Genomic DNA, 18154 nt, shown 5'->3' with positions numbered 1-18154 from the left:
CTAACCATGACTCATATGTTTGAATTATGTAACTTTTAGTCATTAGAATAGAGGCTGGTTGAAAACACGAGTATAAAGGCTGCTGGAGAAGGCCAAATACTTTCTAGAATGACTCAGTCTAATACATGTACATGAAAGGCTGTCCTTTACTATCAGTTATAAAATTTAATATCCAGTGACTAATAGGTTAATAATTGACTTTTACAAGTTCTGATTTTTTAACTTTATCTCTGTTCTAGGAGTCCTCACAGATTTCAGCTTCTGTCTTTGTTTAGATAGCTCCCAAGTACACCCTCAGGTGTGCTTCGTGAGCTTTAGAACCACTCAGTGCAAATGTCAGTTATAAACCACTAGCCAGATGTCCCGGGGCCCATCAGGCACAACAGAGAACTACTTCCCATCACTTTTCGCCTGTTCCTGCTTCTGCATTCTCCGTCTTAGGTCACGGCGTCTGCACTGCCCAGTCCTTCAATCCTGAAAGCCTGCCGTTATCCTTGACACCCTGGCTCCTTCATAGAATTCGTCACCAAATCCTGTAAATTAGTGAATCTCCTTCACACCTGTGTAAGTCATTCACTGTATTCTTGGTTCAGGGAGGCACCAGATACCAGTGGGACCACTTCCAGAACCTTCAGCAGGCTCCTGGTGGATCCCATTATCTCACTGGCACTTGAGTTATCTTTCCAAAATTCAAATCTGATATTCTCTCTTTCCTTTTTAAAAACTCTTTAATACTTAAGAGTATCTTTATCTTAAGATTAAGAGGAAGTTCATGATGTACCCTATCAACACCCTTACTCAGCATCATTTGGGTCGTCCGAGTTAATCCAATAATACGAGAAAAGTGAAATAAAATATATAAAGATGAAATAAAAGTGTTTTTTTTGGTCTACAGAGGACGTCCCTCTTGCCTTCTGGAAAAAAAAAAAAATCAACAAACTAACTCCTGGACCTAATAAGCAATATAGCAAGGTTGCAGATACAAGGTTAATGTACAACAGACGATTGCTTTTCTGTATATCAGTAATGAACAATTGGCATTTGAAATTAAAAACAAATCATTTACATTAGCATCAAAAAAGGAAATACACAGGTATAAATATAACAAATACGTATAATATCTATATGAGAAAACCTATAAAACCCTGATGAAAGAAATCAATAAAGAACTAAATACGTGGAGAGGTATTTTCCATGCTCAGTATTTTTGAGCATGGAAGACTCAGTACTTTTGAGATGTCAGTGATTTCCAACTTGATCAATGCAATTCCAATCAAAATCGAGCAAGTCATTCTTGGCTATCGACAGCCTGATTGTGAAGTTTATAAGGAATATGAAAAGACCCACAATAGTCAACACAGTATTGAAAAGGAAAGTGAAGAGTGCTGACACTGTCCACACTCAAAGCTTATTATAAAGCTAGAGTAATCACGACAATGTGATATTGGTGAAAGAACACACACATCGATAGGAGAGCTCAAAGTAGGCCAACACTAACATAGTCAACTATTCTTTGCAGAGGATCCAAGCCAGTTCAAAGGAGAAAGCAAAGTTTTTTCATCAGATAGCGTTGGAACAACTGAATATCCACACATAAAAAACCAGCCTTATACTTTTCATAAATGGATCATAGACCTAAATGTAAAACACTAAACTATAAAACTAACAGAAAAAATAATAGTAAAAAAATCTCCACAACCCTGGATTTAATGATAACTTTTTAGATACAACATCCAGTAGTACAATCCATAAAAGAAAGAAATGAAGTTGGACTTCATTAAGATTAAAACTCTGTTACAAGAGTGAAAAGACGAGCCACAAAAGGGAAGAAAATATTTGCAAAAGGACTTGCTTTCAAAATATCCAAAGAACTGTTAAAACTCAATAACACAAGAAATAACAACAAAAAAAAAAAACAACAACAAAACAAATAATCCAATTAAAAAAATGGGCAACATCCCTGGACAGACCCCTTAGCGTTCTATTCAGTGGAATATAATCAGTGATAAAGAAATGAGACAGTAAGCCACAAAAGGACATGAAAGTGTCTTAAATGCATATTGTGTGGAAGAATCCAGTCTTGAAGAGCTACATACCAGATGATTCCAATTATATTGCATTCTAGAAATGGCAAAATTATGGTGACATTAAAAGGATCAGTGGTTGCCAGGGGTTATTGAGGGAAGGAGGAGTTTGTGGTGTACAGGGTAATAAAGCAGTGAAACTATGTGACACTATAATGGTGAATACGTGACGTACATTTGTCAAAACCCATAGAAATTTACAGCACAAACAGTGAACACTAATGTAAACTATAGACTTCACTTATTAACCATGTAACGATAATTGATTCGTGAATTATAACAAAAGCACCACACTAATGCAAGACATTCATAACAGTGGAAACTGGACGGAGTGGAGGGGATATATGTGAACTTTCTGTTCTTTCTTCTAGGTTTTCTGTAAACCTAAAACCGTTTTTAAAAATAAAGTCTATTTTAAAACATGAAATAAAATAATTAGTTAATTAAACAATAAAAAAAGATTAGCATTACTTATGTTATGACTACATCAGTTCTCCGAATCCAGCATCCCTTGATATGCACAACTGGTTATCAGGGAAGAAATAATTACATTCCCACAGATATATTCCTGGGCAGGATGAGATCAAGAACCCAAGTTCTTATTTTTTGAAGTCCTGTGATATTGGATTGCTTATGAAAGACTGAGTTGTCGCAGACTGATATCCGCTGACGGGGGACATTCATCATGAGAGAAAGGAACCCTGACTGGTTACTTGGACTCAACATCAGGTTGAAGATACTTGTTGGGGAAAGTTTACTCTAGAAAGGAATGGAAGGACTGGTACAATTTTCAGATCCGAGTACCCTGCCATTGCAGATCTCTTTGGAGACAATTTTTGGCATAGAAGTACGAGTTAAATAATCATAATTTTGGTACCTGAGCCCTGTGCACGGTTGGAGCTTGTACACGTTTCTGGATCAACAAGAACATCATATGTTGTGTGGGTTTTCTGTGTTGATACCTTGTAGCTGCAACGGAAATCGAAAACAGAAAGAAAAAGCATGAGCCAAAAGCTGTGGATGAGTCAGAAAGAGTCCCGTTTTCTCTACAGGGCAAATAGAAGGCAACGTGGTCTGTTTGCGCTGAATCAACTCTCAGCATACTCAGACAATTCAGAAGACTGAAAGGAGAGATTTCTGTGAATCCAGCAAGTGGGGATAGAACTTGTCAAATCGGAAAAAATCGGGAAGATAGGACCTGAGTGCTCTCAATCTGCGGAGGTGTCCCATGCCTGTTTTAATGGCAAACTGCTGTGATCTCTTCACCACAGAGAAACGATCTAACAGATTCTAACCTTCCTAATGGGCTTTAACATACCATTTTAGATGATCACAGAAGAGTCTCAAGGCACATGTCTCATTGTTATTCAGGATTTCAAATGTACTGCTGGGGTAAGACGACAGATAGAAGCGCATTAAAATGAACTAAACTTGGGTAACTAAAACCTTGCAAAACTATAAAACAGAAGATCACACTAAGGAAAAGGCACTTCTTTATGTAAAAAGTCATTGGAAACGGGCAGCCTGAGAATGAGAAAAACCTCTCAAGAACCCACATGACTAACAGCCTCTCCTTAAACAACACCCTCCAAAAACAATCAGATAGGTGGTTAGTGGGTTGAACGGTGACACCCCAAATGATAATGTGTACGTGGAACCCGGGAATGTTCCTTACTTGGAAAAAGGGTCTTTGCAGATGTAATTAAGAATCTTCAGATGAGAACTTCCTGGATCAGGTGGGTCCTGAATCCAACAAGTGTCCTTAGAAGTGAAGCGTAGAGAAGAGACACAGGAAAAGGCCCCGTGAAGACAAGGCAGCTGTGAGCTCAGGAATGCCAGGGATGGCGGCAGCCTCCCAAGGCGGGGAGAGGGGCATGGAGCCCTGCGAAGACCTTGGCTTCCGACTGGGCCTCCCGAACTGTGAGCAAACAATATTTACTTGGCATTTTTCTTCAGTAAATCTGTATCTTCTACCTGTGACCACTCCACTTCGGTTCACTAGAATCTTTAAATATGTTCAGTCTGATCCTTGGCCTACCCATAGTCTCTTATTAATACAATCCTATGGGTCCTATAGTTGAAAGTGACATATAGTGTTCAGGCCAATAGTATGGTAATTAGAAAGCAGAGTATACAAGCAGTGGTGATTACAAATTCTATTTGGCCCTTTGTTGATTCGTGATCTCCACAATTGTAAGATAGTATATACCGTTACCACATATTAACCTTAAGACTGATGAGTGATTAAAATCTCTAAAATGATCAATGTGCATACTTTGGCAGGTTTGTTAATCAATATTTCCAGATCTCGGTAGAATCTCAACTTCTGTTCCTTAATGGTTCACTTCAGCATGTGATTGGAATCTGCCAAGTCAGAGATTGATAATGTCTCTCTCTTTCTTCTTCTCCTTCTCCTCTCTCTCTCTCTCTCTCTCTCTCTCTCTCTCTCTCTCTCTCTCTCTCTCTCTTTCTCCCCCTCTCTTTCTCTCTCAGAACACTAGTGACTGAAGGAAGCATTACAGTTTTAAAAAGGACTTTGATGAATTGGTGACTGTTAAGGAGGCAAAAAAGAAATGATATAGAGGGGCACAGTTAAGTATGGAGTCGAGGGTTTTCAGTGCAATTTGACCTGCATTTATGAAATGCCTGTTAGTGGTTCCATGCAAGCTGTGAGATTTTGAACACGAGTATAAAAACGGCCCGTCTACTAGACTGGGTCCCAGTCTCATGAAGGTCAAAGTGTTGGAGGATAGACAGGCTCTTAAAGAATTTCAACACAATGGGATAGTGCTGATATTACAGGGAAATGTGTTTAAATAAAGCAACTAGTTCAGTATGGGAGCTTGTGGGTTGCATTAAAAGTCAGTGGCCACTTGTGACTTGAGCTTCGGTGGAGATTTGAGTGTAGAAAGTTTGGAGGTTACCCTAGGATCAGATCTTGGAATGTCTTACATGCCAACCTGAGGAACGTGAATTTGATTTCCTAGGACTAGGTAACGGAAGACATGAAAGATTTTTTTTCCTTCTTGTTCTTTTTTTTTCAGAGTGAGACCTGAGCTTCAGAAAGAACTTGCGTGGCTCATATCAAATAAACTGGGGGTAGGAAGCTTTCAGAAAGATGGGTGATTTCAGCATTCAGAGTTTACATGTGGCAGTTGATGCCCTCTGAAAATCTGGGACTGTGTGACCAGTGACATTGTCATTCAATCAGTGATGTTCTGAAAATATGAACATGCAATGGAAAAACTGAAAATGGGTAAAATGTAGTTCCTGCACTAGGAATAAGTAAATAAAGGGCAGCAAAAACTGAGTGGATGGAGTTTGTAAAGCAAGATTCTCTAAAGGAGAATGGGACTGAAAAGGTCCCAGCAGCTGGAGAGAGGAGGCTCTTATAAGTGGGGGGAATTAGAGGAAGGCTAGAGTCCCAGCAGGATTGCAGTCTGTCCGAGGGCGCCTTCAGAATTCCCTTTCACAGGTGCCTGTTATGAAAGACTTGTTTCCTCAGACCTGTCCAGGCTTCTGTGAAATCAGCGCATTTATCTTTGAGCTGCTAATACGCCCATCCTTTAATAGCTATTTTGTAAGAATTGCCTGATTGATAATTTTTAGATTAATTTTGAATCCAGATCTATGCCAGAATTAGACTTGGCAATATTAGATTTGGCAATAGATTTGGTAAATTTTATAGAATTTGGCTTCTTTACCATGTGTATATAAAGGTTGCCCACAGCCAGCTAACCAATCAAGGTGTTGCTGATCTTATAGATCACATAATGATAATATGTGTGCTTCCGTTGTTTTCAGTGAATGGTGATTATTTGTGCACGTTATTAATTCAATGACCATCACTGGTGTTGATGACAATGAGGTTAGAAATGTAGTTTAGAGATAAAAGGTTTCTGTGCACCGTGAAGACCACAGATACGTTTTAATTTGAACGTAATTTAGAATGAACCTATTTGCCATGACCCAATGGACCCTGGGAATATTGCTCGCTATGTGACATTGGATCAATTACTTAATCTTTCAATGCTTTAGTTGCCTTATTTTTAAAATGAGGATAAAATGAGAACCCACACTTCATGAGGTTATTGTAAGGATTAAATGAATTAATATATTCAAAGCTCATGAAACAATGCCTGGGACTTAATAAACATTCAAAAAGCAATGGGTCTTCTAATTTTTTCTTGTTAGAAATAATATGTCTCCAACAATCCCTTCTAAGTTTCCTATTTCACATCCTCAGAAGCAGCAGCAAACAAAAAACTACTGTTTTTGAATGGCTATCAATTGCTTGATTTATGAGAGTGAAACTCTAAAGTTGCGTGCATACAAGATAATTTTGCATTTCTAGAACTTAGAAGCATATCCTCAGTAACTGTGGTTTTCAAATTTTTATCTTCTCATGAAATTTAAAAAAAATAAAAACTACACCAAACTCTCCTGAGGCCTCGAGTCTTGGCTACTCTGTATCGTCGTATGCACATTTCTAACTGGCCCTTGAGAAAACCACTGCTCGGTTTCAGTGTACCCATTTCATAGCTGAGGACATTCGAGGAGGAGCTGCATCGTGTCAGCAGAGCTGCAGGATGACAGCAGGTCTAGGAATGAAAATGTTGGGGTCAGAGTCCCAGCTTTGCCACTTTGGCTTGAGACTTTAGACAAGTCCATTTGCTGCTGGAGGGCATTAAAAAATCAATCGTTCATCACATTAGATTGTGGGCTTGCATAATCTCTGAGACCCATTCCTGCTGAAAAATTAATGAATGCCCTTAGTGGAAATATTAGGTGGCAGTCATCCACACCTCTGTTTCAATGTTCTCACCATTGCCCAGACGTAGGATTACAGTCTATTTAAAATACACAGATGCATATCCTAAACGAAACTTTTATATAAATCTCGTAACATTCCTCTATACCCATGGTAAGATAGGCACCATCTTTCACTTGTGGCACTATACTAACTGCAGGTGGCTATGCTGCCTGCTGTCAGTAATTCTTCAGTATCTGCATTTGATGTGAACACTGATATTTTGAGGAAATATATTTTGAGGAACACTGATAGTTGAGGAAATCTGCCATTTGCTGAATCATATATTTCTAGAACACCGTTTTCTGTCCCCAAGCATATATAACCAACCTAGATGAACACAAATGAATAAAAAAACCAAGGAGAATATCTAGGGTGTGTGGGTAAAGCTAGAAAGGCCTCCCATGGATAGAAAATATAAACAGAGGGTGCCAAAAAAAAAGTATACACATTTTAAGAAAGAAAATAATTATTAAAATTGTAATACTCAATATACACCGATAACAAAAGATGAACACAAGTCACACTTCACTTCTGCAATTACAAGAGGTGCTCAAAGTGGTTCCATCAGGGTCCAGATACTTCTGATTACAGCAAACTACTGCTTGAGCAATGTTGACCCAAGTGTCTACTTGTATACGTTTTTTTGGCACCCCTGGTATTCACCTCCAGAAAAGGGCCTCCAATGCATATGGAACTTGACACAGGATAAAGAATGGATTTAACAATTAAGATTAATTCATTATCCTTTTGTGGTTCCTTCTTTGTTCTATATTCACAACACTATACGTGTTTCTAATGCTTTTTGCTGATTGATTTTCTTTAAATTGAGCCTCATCAAAGAAATTCTATAGAGGTATTTTTACTAATGGAAACACAAGTTTTCTAACTCTTCTGCATACAAAGCATTTTATATTTCAATATAAAAGTGCCCCTAAAATATTTTGAAACAACATATTAATATGCCCCTAATATGTTTTGAAACAACATATTAGATAATATAGCCATTTTCAATGTTATTTTTAGACTGGTGTTCTTTATTCTTACAGTGGATGACCATCAATTTTAATTGTTAAAGACGTTTAACTTTCTATTTCTGCTGTTGTTTATGTATTATGGACACATGCAATATAAAACATGTTATATTATAAGTGTAAATTAAATGAGAAGAAGTTAAGTGACAATAAATCTCATTAGAATTGCTTTACAGGGGTTACTCTTCGTCAACAGAAAGACTGGGGAATTAACTTTGGTCCCCTCCGAGTTTTGATCAACTTAGACTAGTGAGTTAATAGTACTATCTAGTCACCTTAGATTTTTAGCATAAAATTTAGTAGGAAATATGTTTTGGCTATTAAATTGCTGTATTAAATATCTCCCGTTTCTGGAATGTCAGAGCATAATTTATATTTATTTATTTAATAAAAAAGAATAAATGCTAAAGCCAAAAAATTTTAGCTGCTCTTCCCCCACCATTTTGCTAACTTACAATGTTGGGCTGGAGATGACGGGAAGACAGGAAAACAGGGTTTGATAAGGATGTGTTGTTTCAGTCTTTGCAAATATGTGATGTCTTCTCCAAACCTGTCCATTTGAGGATGAATTCTTGGAAAGAACAATGCAAAAGATTAGACAGGGCAAGCACAGTCAAGTGCACAAATATTTGTATGGGTTTTGTATGTGTTTTCTGTCTCCTAACATTTTGGTAGAAGTTTGAGGACATGATTATAAGTCTGTAGTGATTAATGTATCACGTGTGTCCCAGTGACTATTCCAAACTAAAGATTTTCTGCTCACCTAATGCCATTATCTCCAAACTGGAGCCAGTACCTTTATTCAGCTGGGCTTGCCCCAGGTGTACATTTCCTATCAGTCAGAATTCTTACCAACAGTTTTCCTTCTGATTCTTCTGTATTTCTCATGTGATTTACATCTACCCACCACCTCATTTGATTCTCCAGGCAAAGGACATAGCACCACTGTGAGTAAAGCAGAATGAACTTCACCGACGTCTACTAATCAACGTAGGCAGAGTTGAAATTGTGCCCAGCAACTTTCCATAGGTGACCACTCATTGTTTACTGCATTGGGGGCTAATCCCTCATCTGGGCATTCGGGAAGCATAATCTGCCCCCAGTCTGCCTTGCTAGCCCAATCACCACTCTATGTTGCCCCTAACCCTCCCTGCACCACAACCAAACTGGACTATTTACTATTTCCCAAATGAGCCCCACATTTTTGTACTGCCGTGCCTTTGCGCTGTGCTCTCCCATTTTGGAAGTTTTTCTTCCCGTCTTTCTCCCCAGATATTCACTTGCTAAATTGACGTACCCTTTGGGATCGAGCTCAGGTTATATTTCATTCATAAGATCAGTCAAAAGTAACCTTTCCTTTATAGTATTTTATCTTGATACTATTAAGGCAGTTATCAGTCTATTTTTGCATAAAATATGAATATGTATGTACATCCAATAAATATTTTAAGGAGACACATAATAAGCCAACAAAAAGGATTGTAAGCTATGTCAAGTGGACAGGATTCAGCATTTAGAAAATAATATATTTTCTTTTTTTTTCTAGAACTTATACTCTCAACTCTTTTATTAAACTTTGTTGATTGAAAGTTTTTAATCAAGTTCACATTATTTAGATGGCAGACTTGGTACAGTAGAAAAACCATGGGCTTTGTAACTGTGCAAACCTGTTTGTATGCTAACTCTGCCAATTGTTCATTTTCCCTAGTCTATTTGTGAAAATGCTTTGTCTGGGATTATAGGGCATAATGATTGTGGTGACTGTTGTTGTGTTCAGTACTCTTTGCCCAGTCATTCTAGGAAGAAGACATTCCTGGAAATGTGACAGATCTTTTTTTTTTTTTTTTTTTTTTTTTTTAACGGGAGGAGGAGAAACTCCCTTCATTTTGGGGCCAGAAATACACTGCTGTAAAAATCTCAGGAGAGGACTAGAGCTATTTTAATGCTAAAGGTGAACTTGCGCTGCCCATCTGAAGGTAGGCAGGAGCAGGCCACAGATTTTCATTGGTAGAGGTAGTTGTACCAGAAGAGGACTGTTTTAGAGCAGCCAGAACCCAGAGTATCGGTTATGAAATCCTCCAGGCTGGAGAAGCTTTATCAGCACGCTGTCACTCACAAGTATTGGAAAACTGAACATAAGTGACGTGAACACCTCAGTAAGTGTTGGTGGCTTTCCTCAGTGAAAAGTCCAGCAGTCGAGTGCTTCCAGCTGGGGCTTAGTCAGGACTTCAGTTCTATTTCTTTACAATTGTTTTCACACTGCATTTTTCCATGTGTCATTTGGCTTTGTGCTGTGGCTTGCGGGTAGCAACCAGAGTTTCTTGCTTCTGTCAAATGCAGAATAATGATCATTCTCTTGTCTATAACTAATGAATCAGATTCCGAGCCAAACTCTGATTAGATTACCTATGAAACGACCCTTATGCCAGTGGAATACCAAAACCCTGATTACTTTAGATTTCGGTTATTTGACACGTTGCTCTGGGATACCTGTTACGGACTTAGTGTCTAAGTATTAGACCAATCAAAGTCCAGCCGAGAGGTCACAGTAGAATTAAGTTCCATAAAACAGAGAAACAAAGAAACAACCCCCTGACTGCTCAATAATGAAAAGGGGAGGATGTGTAAAGAAAACTACAATGTCCTTTACACTGGGAATGTTTGGATCCAACACCCAGGAAAGTGCTTTGGATTTAAGGGACAAGGTCCTTCTTCACATCACGAGTGGGTACATTAGTGGTTGTCACTAGAAAAACAGCTTTACCCCGGAAAGTAGTGATTTCAAAAGGTCATCATCTCAAGAGGCAGGCGTTGACAGCAAGTTGAGGAGACCAACTGGAAGAACTCGAGGGGCTGATTGAAGAGCACACCTTAGATAATACCAGGGGAATTTCAGAAATCACATGGGGCTTTAAGAGTTCGTCTCCATCAGGTAGGCAGTCAAAGGCATATAATAACGTGTGTATAAAAAGAGCAGTGATTTTATGTTGTAATCATTGCATAGACACACATGTAAAGTATCCCAAAAAGCAAAAGCAAAGGCTTTATATAACTATACAGTATTATCTTTTTATCTCTCTCTCTCTCTGTCTCTCTCTCTCTGTCTCTCTCTCTCTCTCTCTCTCACATGTATTAATCTGTGTACGTATATGTGCATATATACAATTAAGAGAAGGTAATTGATATTGATAACATAGACAGAATCCAGAGAGCTAATCTACAAAGAATAAACGATTCTGAAGAAAAAGAATAACAGATGAAATAGAAGCAAAAATTTCAGAATTGAAGAGAAATCTATTTTTGCATTAAAAAAATAATCAGTTGATTATCAGTCAACAGTAATAGCATGAGACAAACACTAGGGTATATACCAAGGAGAAATTTTTCAAGCAAGCATTCTTCCTGAAACAATAGGGAGGTAGGGTTTCCAATAAAGGAAAATTAGGCTACCTTCCGGTTTTTCACCAATTTGTACCTCCAGTTGGCCAATTTCTTCTGAGATTTGTAATCCAGAGCATAAAGCCACAATCCTATATCTAGGCAGGTATTATTGAATGTGCCAAGAAAATAAATATATATAGAGCTTAGCAAGGATACAACTTTCTTATCTATAACAATAACAACAAAAAGCTGACTCTCAAATTACTCCAGCTGGACAAAATATTAATAAATAAATGGTGACATAAAATGACTGTTACTAAATACTGAACTATTTAGTGATGTCTAGATAGTTATTGTAATATAGAAACACTGCCATAACACATTTCACCTAAAAACAATATGCAAAGCATGTGGTTATAGGAGGACTGAAAGTAAAAAAGATGATAAATCCCTCTTCTTAAAATGACAATAGATACATTTGCTGTTTATATTGAGAGAGAATACAATTTTAATATTTTTTGGGAAGCACTTCTAAAGAATTGTCTTTTATATACTAAAATTCATACACCAAAATTATAAAACAAAGTTTGTAAAATAAAAAAGCATAATAATATCTGACAGTAAATATGAATTATTTTAAACTATACAATTAAATAAAACTAACTTTATAAAAATACGTGTTATTTGAGGGCTACACCTGAAATAAAACATAGAAAGTTAAAAACAATTCCTAATATAAAATGTAAAAACTGATCATTTAGAAGACAAACAACCTTAGAAAGTAGAAAAGAACAGGCTATTCATATAAAGGAAACACGAACCCCGTCAACATGAAATCGTGCTGATCCTGTAGTTGTCATGGAAATACGAATTTACACTAGAATGAGGCACAAATTGTCAAATATTGGAATTTGTAAAAATTTAAAGGTTGACAACATCTGGTGCTCCTTTATTTGCTGGTGGAAGTCTGAATCATTTTTTTAACAAATATATAATATTTGTCAGCAAATCTCAATTATAGGAACCAATTCCACACAAACACAAGCATTAATATAAAAGAAAGTTATATACATATATGTATATACACACCACTTCTGATTGGTACCTCATTTAATGTCAGCAATAGGTTCTTGGCAGAATGACATCTAACAAAACCAATTTTACTGTAAGCTAATTGATCTAAACAAGAGTTAAATTCCTAGAGCATCTCATCAATGTTATAATGAAATGACGTTGAATGAAACGATGTTACTTGAGGACCTGTTGTACTTACCTTGTCTCAGCAGTAAAATCCCTCTGGGTGGAATGCTACCATTTAAAAAACACTTAGATTCTTAAGAAATTAGTCTTTGTGTCTGCAAGTCTAATCACAGATGCAGTCATTAAATGATAGCATGTTAATATTCTGTTGATTCCCCACCTGTCTATGTAAACAACTTTAGGAAGCAAGTCCCTGAAACAGTTTAATTTGCAAACTTTGTTTTCAAAAAGATATGTGTTTGTGTGTAATATATACTCTAAATAATATAAATAATATGATATAAGATACAGTATGGATATGGACAGTGCTACTATATATAAATAATATACATGTATTAGATATTATACTACATATGTTATATCATATTATACAATATATACTACATAACGTATAGTAGTATATGAGGTCAGACAATTAAGTTCACGAACTTGTTGCAACCATGTTGCTAACCTTTTTTGATATCAGAGTGATTATTCATTATGAATTTATACCAACTGGACAAATAGTTAACCAAGTTTACTATTTGGAAGTGCTGAAAAGGCTGCATGAAAAAGTTAGACGACCTGAACTTTTCGCCAACAATTCATGGCTCTTACATCAGGACAATGCACCAGCTCACACGGCACTGTCTGTGAGGGAGTTTTTAGCCAGTAAACAAATAACTGTATTGGAACACCCTCCCTACTCGCCTGATCTGGGCCCCAATGACTTCTTTCTCTACCCAAAGACAAATGAAATATTGAAAGAAAGACCTTTTAATGACATTCAGGATATCAAGGTTAATACGTCAACAGTTCTGATGGCCATTCCAGAAAAAGAGTTCCAAAATTGCTTTGAAGAGTGGACTAGGTGCTGGCATCGGTGCATAGCTTCCCAAGGGGAGTGCTTGGAAGGTGACCGTAGTGATATGCAGTAATGAGGTATGCAGCACTTTTTCTAGGATGAGTTCATGAACCTAATTTTTTGACCTTGCATATGTTATACATGTTCATATCCCATAGATAGATAGATAGATAGACGGACGGACAGACAGACAGACAGACAGACATAGATAATTCTATAACCAGGGAAAAGAGGTAGATATAGATATGGATATGTATATATTTTGAAGTTTTGATTTAAACGAAGTCCAGATTATCAATTATTTCTTTCATGAATCATGCCTTTGGACTTTCACTTAAAAAGCCATTGCCGTCCCAAGGTCATCTAAGTTTTCTCCTCTGATACCTGCTAGGAGCATTATTGTTTTGTTTTAGATTTAGGACTGTGATTCATTTTAAGTTCCTTTTTTGTGTGGCAGATCTCTGTCTAGATTCATTTCTTTGCATGTAGATGGCCCGTGTATTCCAGCACTATTTGTTGAAGGGGCTATCATTGTTCCATTGTATTGCCTTTACTCGTTTGTCAAAGATCAGTTGACTATATTTATGTGGATTATTTCTGGGCTTCTGGTCTGTTCCACTGATCTATTTGTCTGTTCTTTGGCCACTGTAGTTTATAGTAAGTCGGAAGTTGAACCCTTCCAAACCATTCACTATGCTGTTAGTAATGTGATCTTTGAAAAGCATATTGAGTCATTAAGTGTTGATTTTAGGATAAAGACAAAGCTCCTTCACATGCCTTAAGCCTCTGAGTAATTGTATCTCTTCCAGTACCTCTCGTTTCATGTGGAACCATGATTTCTCTTGCTTTCTTTCCAGCTTTCCATTGCTTCCTTCTTTCCAGAAGCATACCTGCTATTGTTCCCTCCCACTTAAATGCAACCATACATGCTGTTTTCTACATCTTAAATTCTCCTTTAGTTCCTTTCTTGAGTTTACTTACGCTTTAGATCTCAGTTGAAGAGTTCCTTTTTCAGGGAAGTCTTCAATGAGGTTTCTAAGTAACATGCTTCTTGTATAGGCTTTCATGGTAGCATATACCTTTTATTCATAACAGCTATTAAGTTGAGATTTGATTGTGGCTATTGGATTGATGTCTGTCTTTACCACCAGACAGGATACTTCTTGAAAGAAGGAACCATCTCTGATTTTGATCACAGCTCTATCTCCACTATTATGTGGCACATGATAGATGTTCAGCAAGTATTTGATTGAAGAATAAATGAATGAATTTTCATTTAAATTAGGAATCAACTAACAATTCATACTATAATCTGCTATGCTGCTTGACGAATAGTACAATTTGTACCATTTGAAATAGCATTCCAAGAACATACATGCTGTTTGAAATATATACCTTTTCAAACTTCATACAGATTACAGATTTCATCAAAAATAAGTCTCACGTTTTTCACAAAGGTCCTCCTAATGAGTCTCTGTATGGTACAAGGCCTTGGACCGTGGATGGATTGGCATGGTGATGATCAGAAATGAAGAATATTCCTGCAGGAACCAAGTTCACTTTCAGAGAATGATATGAATCTCTCTTTTCTGTCAAAACCCCAATCCTTAGAACCAGACCCCAAAAATGAACAGAAGGAGAATAGAAAAGAAACAGCCGTCAGTTACGTAGCTGCTGACCAGAATTATTTATCAGGAATAAATAGACATTAGTTCACATAGTGCAGTGTATGGGACCATGAAGATTGACTGTGAGCCATACTGACCTTCTCTTTTGAAAGGAAAAGAAAAAAACATGAAAACATTAAGAGGGAAACTCTCTCCGTGACACAGAATATAGCAAATGGGTAAGAATGTGTTCTGAAGCAACATATGTGAACTGAAGGTGCTGGCTGCCCTAATGTATTACCCTTGCTCCTTCCCACCTTATATTTGGACAGTTAATTGATCCAAAAAGGAAAAATTCTGTGTCAGGAAGCTTTCACTTCACAGCAAACAGCCACAAACGCATTAGCAATATGCATGTCTGTCAGATTCACAGGTATGCGAGTGGGCTGCGCCGATCGTTTCCACAGGCTTCCTTCCGGGCCACAGGATGGCAGAGCAGCGATGTGCTCGTTTTAACATATGCCCACAAATCCTTTGACACTCCTCCTTTCAAGAGGTGGAATTTAACTTCCTTCTCCTTGAGTATAGACCGGAATTAGTGACACTCGAACCAGCAGAATAAGAAGGAAGCAGCAGTGTGTGGCTTCCAAGACTCTAGCGTAAAAGGCATGGAGGCCTCCTCTTTTCTCCCTCTTGAATTGTATGCTTGGGGGGAAGCCAGCTACCATCTTGTAAGGACATGTAGCTAAGCCTATGGAGGGACCCATGGGGTGAGAAATTGAGGCCTCCTGCCAGTAGCTGTGGGAATGTGGCGTCAGGAGAGTGGATTGATCCTCTAGCCACAGGCAAGCCTGAGATGCCTACAGACGTGGCTAACACCCTGACGCAGAGCCGGAAGCCCCCAGTTAATTTCCTCCCAAATGTCTGCCCCACAGAAACTGTACAATGATAGTGTGTTGCTTGCAGCTGCTAATTTTTTGTGTGTGTTAATTAATTATGCGGTAATAGACAATGAGCACAAGATGCTACCAGAGGCTTATTCTCCTCCTGTTGAGAGACAAAGTACAGGGGGCCGAACTCAGTTGTGCAAATATATTTCAAGCCTCTGCTCTTGTACAGTCGGCTAATATCCACGACCCAAAGCAAAGTCTTTTGGTGAAATGCAACATCCACAGGCTGAGAAACGCTTCTCTGTAGTGGGCTGAATAATGGCCGCCCAAAGATATCAGGTTCTAACCCCTGTTAATTTATAAGGACCACAGTCTTGGCAGATATGATTAAGGATTTGGACATGGTGAGATTATCCTGGTTTATCCACAAATACCATCACAAGTGTCCTCATAAGAGAGAGCGAGGGAGACTTGACAAACATTCACAGGGAAGAAAGAGATGTGAAGATGGAGGCAGAGACTGGAGTCCTGTGGCCACAAGCCAAGAAATACCAAGGAATGCTGGCAGCCACCGGATGATAGAAAAGGCCAACAACAAATTCTCCACTGGAGTCTCCAGGTGACACCTTGATTTGGACTTCTGGCCTCCAGAACTGTGAGAGAATAAACTTCTCTTGTTTTGAGCCACCAAGTTTTTGGTACCGTTTGTTAGAGCAGCCCTAGGAAATGAAGACATCCTCCAATGGAGTAGTTAAATACTGACTGAACAACCTAATCTACTGTAGCATCCCTTCAAAAAATAATCGGAAGATCAAAGAGGAAACACTGTGTATTGATACTACCTAAATAAATGAACAAATGAATGAACACATAAATAATCAAATGAGTACAAAAATAAGGAAAATGAAGAATTCAGATCACAGATGACTTATCCATGAAAGCAGTAGAAAATGTCAAAAATTTTATTCTTAACACTGTCTAAGAAACCAAATTAAAAAGAGTTCAGAGGAGAGATACAAAAAAATGAAAGTGAGCGCTCTAAATTTAGGGGGCATAGTGGAGAATAAAATGAAAACCAGAAATGATTGCCCTGTTAGAAAGAGGTATATGGAAGACATGATGGAGAAAAACCATACAAAATGGAATTTAAAAAAATCAAAGACAAATATGTAAAAGAAAAAGTGAAATAAAAAAGTCATTGTATGCATAAGTAGTGTTTCTGAAGAAGAGATTACTGCAATGGAAAAAAATTCAAAGATACAAGAAAACTCTACTGAAGAAAGAGGTATATGGAAAGACATGATGGAGAAAAACTATACAAAATGGAATTTAAAAAATCAAAGACAAATATGTAAAAGAAAAAGTGAAATTAAAAAGTCATTGTATACATAATTAGTGTTTCTGAAGAAGAGATTACTGCAATAGAAAAAAATTCAAAGATACAAGAAAACTCTACTGAAATGAAAGAAGATATAATTCTAAAAACTGAAACGACATGTATTTTAGGAACAACTTATATAACATAATGTTTTATACTAGAAAATATTGTAGTTCAGAGTCAATGTGACATTGGCTTTTCTCTTGTAATTTACCATATTCATAATCTATACAAAGAGCTTCAGATATGTCAAGATGCTTGTAAGAAACTATTATTGGTAAAGTAATTCTACTATTTGTTAAACAATGGATATATAAGGTTGTTTCCAATGCCATGATTCATTCTATAATCTTATCCTTCTTACAGGGTTGGAATAGAAATTTCAGAAAGCAACTGTAGTTGGCACTCATGTACACTTACGTTAAATTTATTCATAAAATGCGCTCAAGTCAACTAGTTAATAATAATTGTAACTTGTGTATGAGTCAACTTTTTAAGTGTATAATGAACATCTCTATATATTGTAGCAAACACTTGGCAAAAAAATCAATTGGTACAACATTATCTATCTGTATCTGCCAAAATTGAATTCTTTTTAATACCTGGAGCAATGCTTTAAGCAATATGGCTTTGGCTTTTCAAATATTTATGTGTCATGTGACTTGTTAAATTCTCCAAGAAATTGGTACGAGTTCTGGACATATTTCATATAATATTTTTGATAAATTGGAAAACATCACACAGATTAGCTGCACATTTGTCTTCTTTTTTTCCGAAGGATGCAAAAATTAAATGCATGCTTTATCAAAGAGAAATGTATATGTGGTTTATTATCCTTCTTGAGGTTAAATGGAAATAAATAGGAA

The 18154-nt window shown here is 37.2% G+C and overlaps 2 protein-coding genes across 8 annotated transcripts in view; one reads left to right on the top strand and one right to left on the bottom strand.

Moving 5' to 3' along the window:
* IL7 (interleukin 7) overlaps positions 1-18154 on the top strand; it is a 45625-nt gene that overhangs the window by 14875 nt on the left and 12596 nt on the right. The gene's annotated exons all lie outside the window — the stretch shown is intronic.
* Positions 1-18154, bottom strand: part of LOC308506596 (uncharacterized protein) — a 35870-nt gene that overhangs the window by 15408 nt on the left and 2308 nt on the right. For 2 of the 3 annotated variants that reach the window (XR_013994739.1, XR_013994740.1), the window contains exons 2-4: positions 8384-8499; positions 3760-4002; positions 2962-3053 (exon numbers count right to left, since the gene is read on the bottom strand). The gene's annotated coding sequence lies outside the window, so the exon portion shown is untranslated. Of the gene's footprint in view, positions 1-2961; positions 3054-3402; positions 3442-3759; positions 4003-8383; positions 8500-18154 lie in introns of those variants that run through there. The other variant, XM_081070273.1, reaches the window with a different exon arrangement.

This window comes from Rhinolophus hipposideros (assembly GCF_964194185.1).
Source record: "Rhinolophus hipposideros genome assembly, chromosome: 13".
NCBI classification, from domain to species: domain Eukaryota; kingdom Metazoa; phylum Chordata; class Mammalia; order Chiroptera; family Rhinolophidae; genus Rhinolophus; species Rhinolophus hipposideros.
This window is presented reverse-complemented; position numbering and strand designations above follow the sequence as displayed.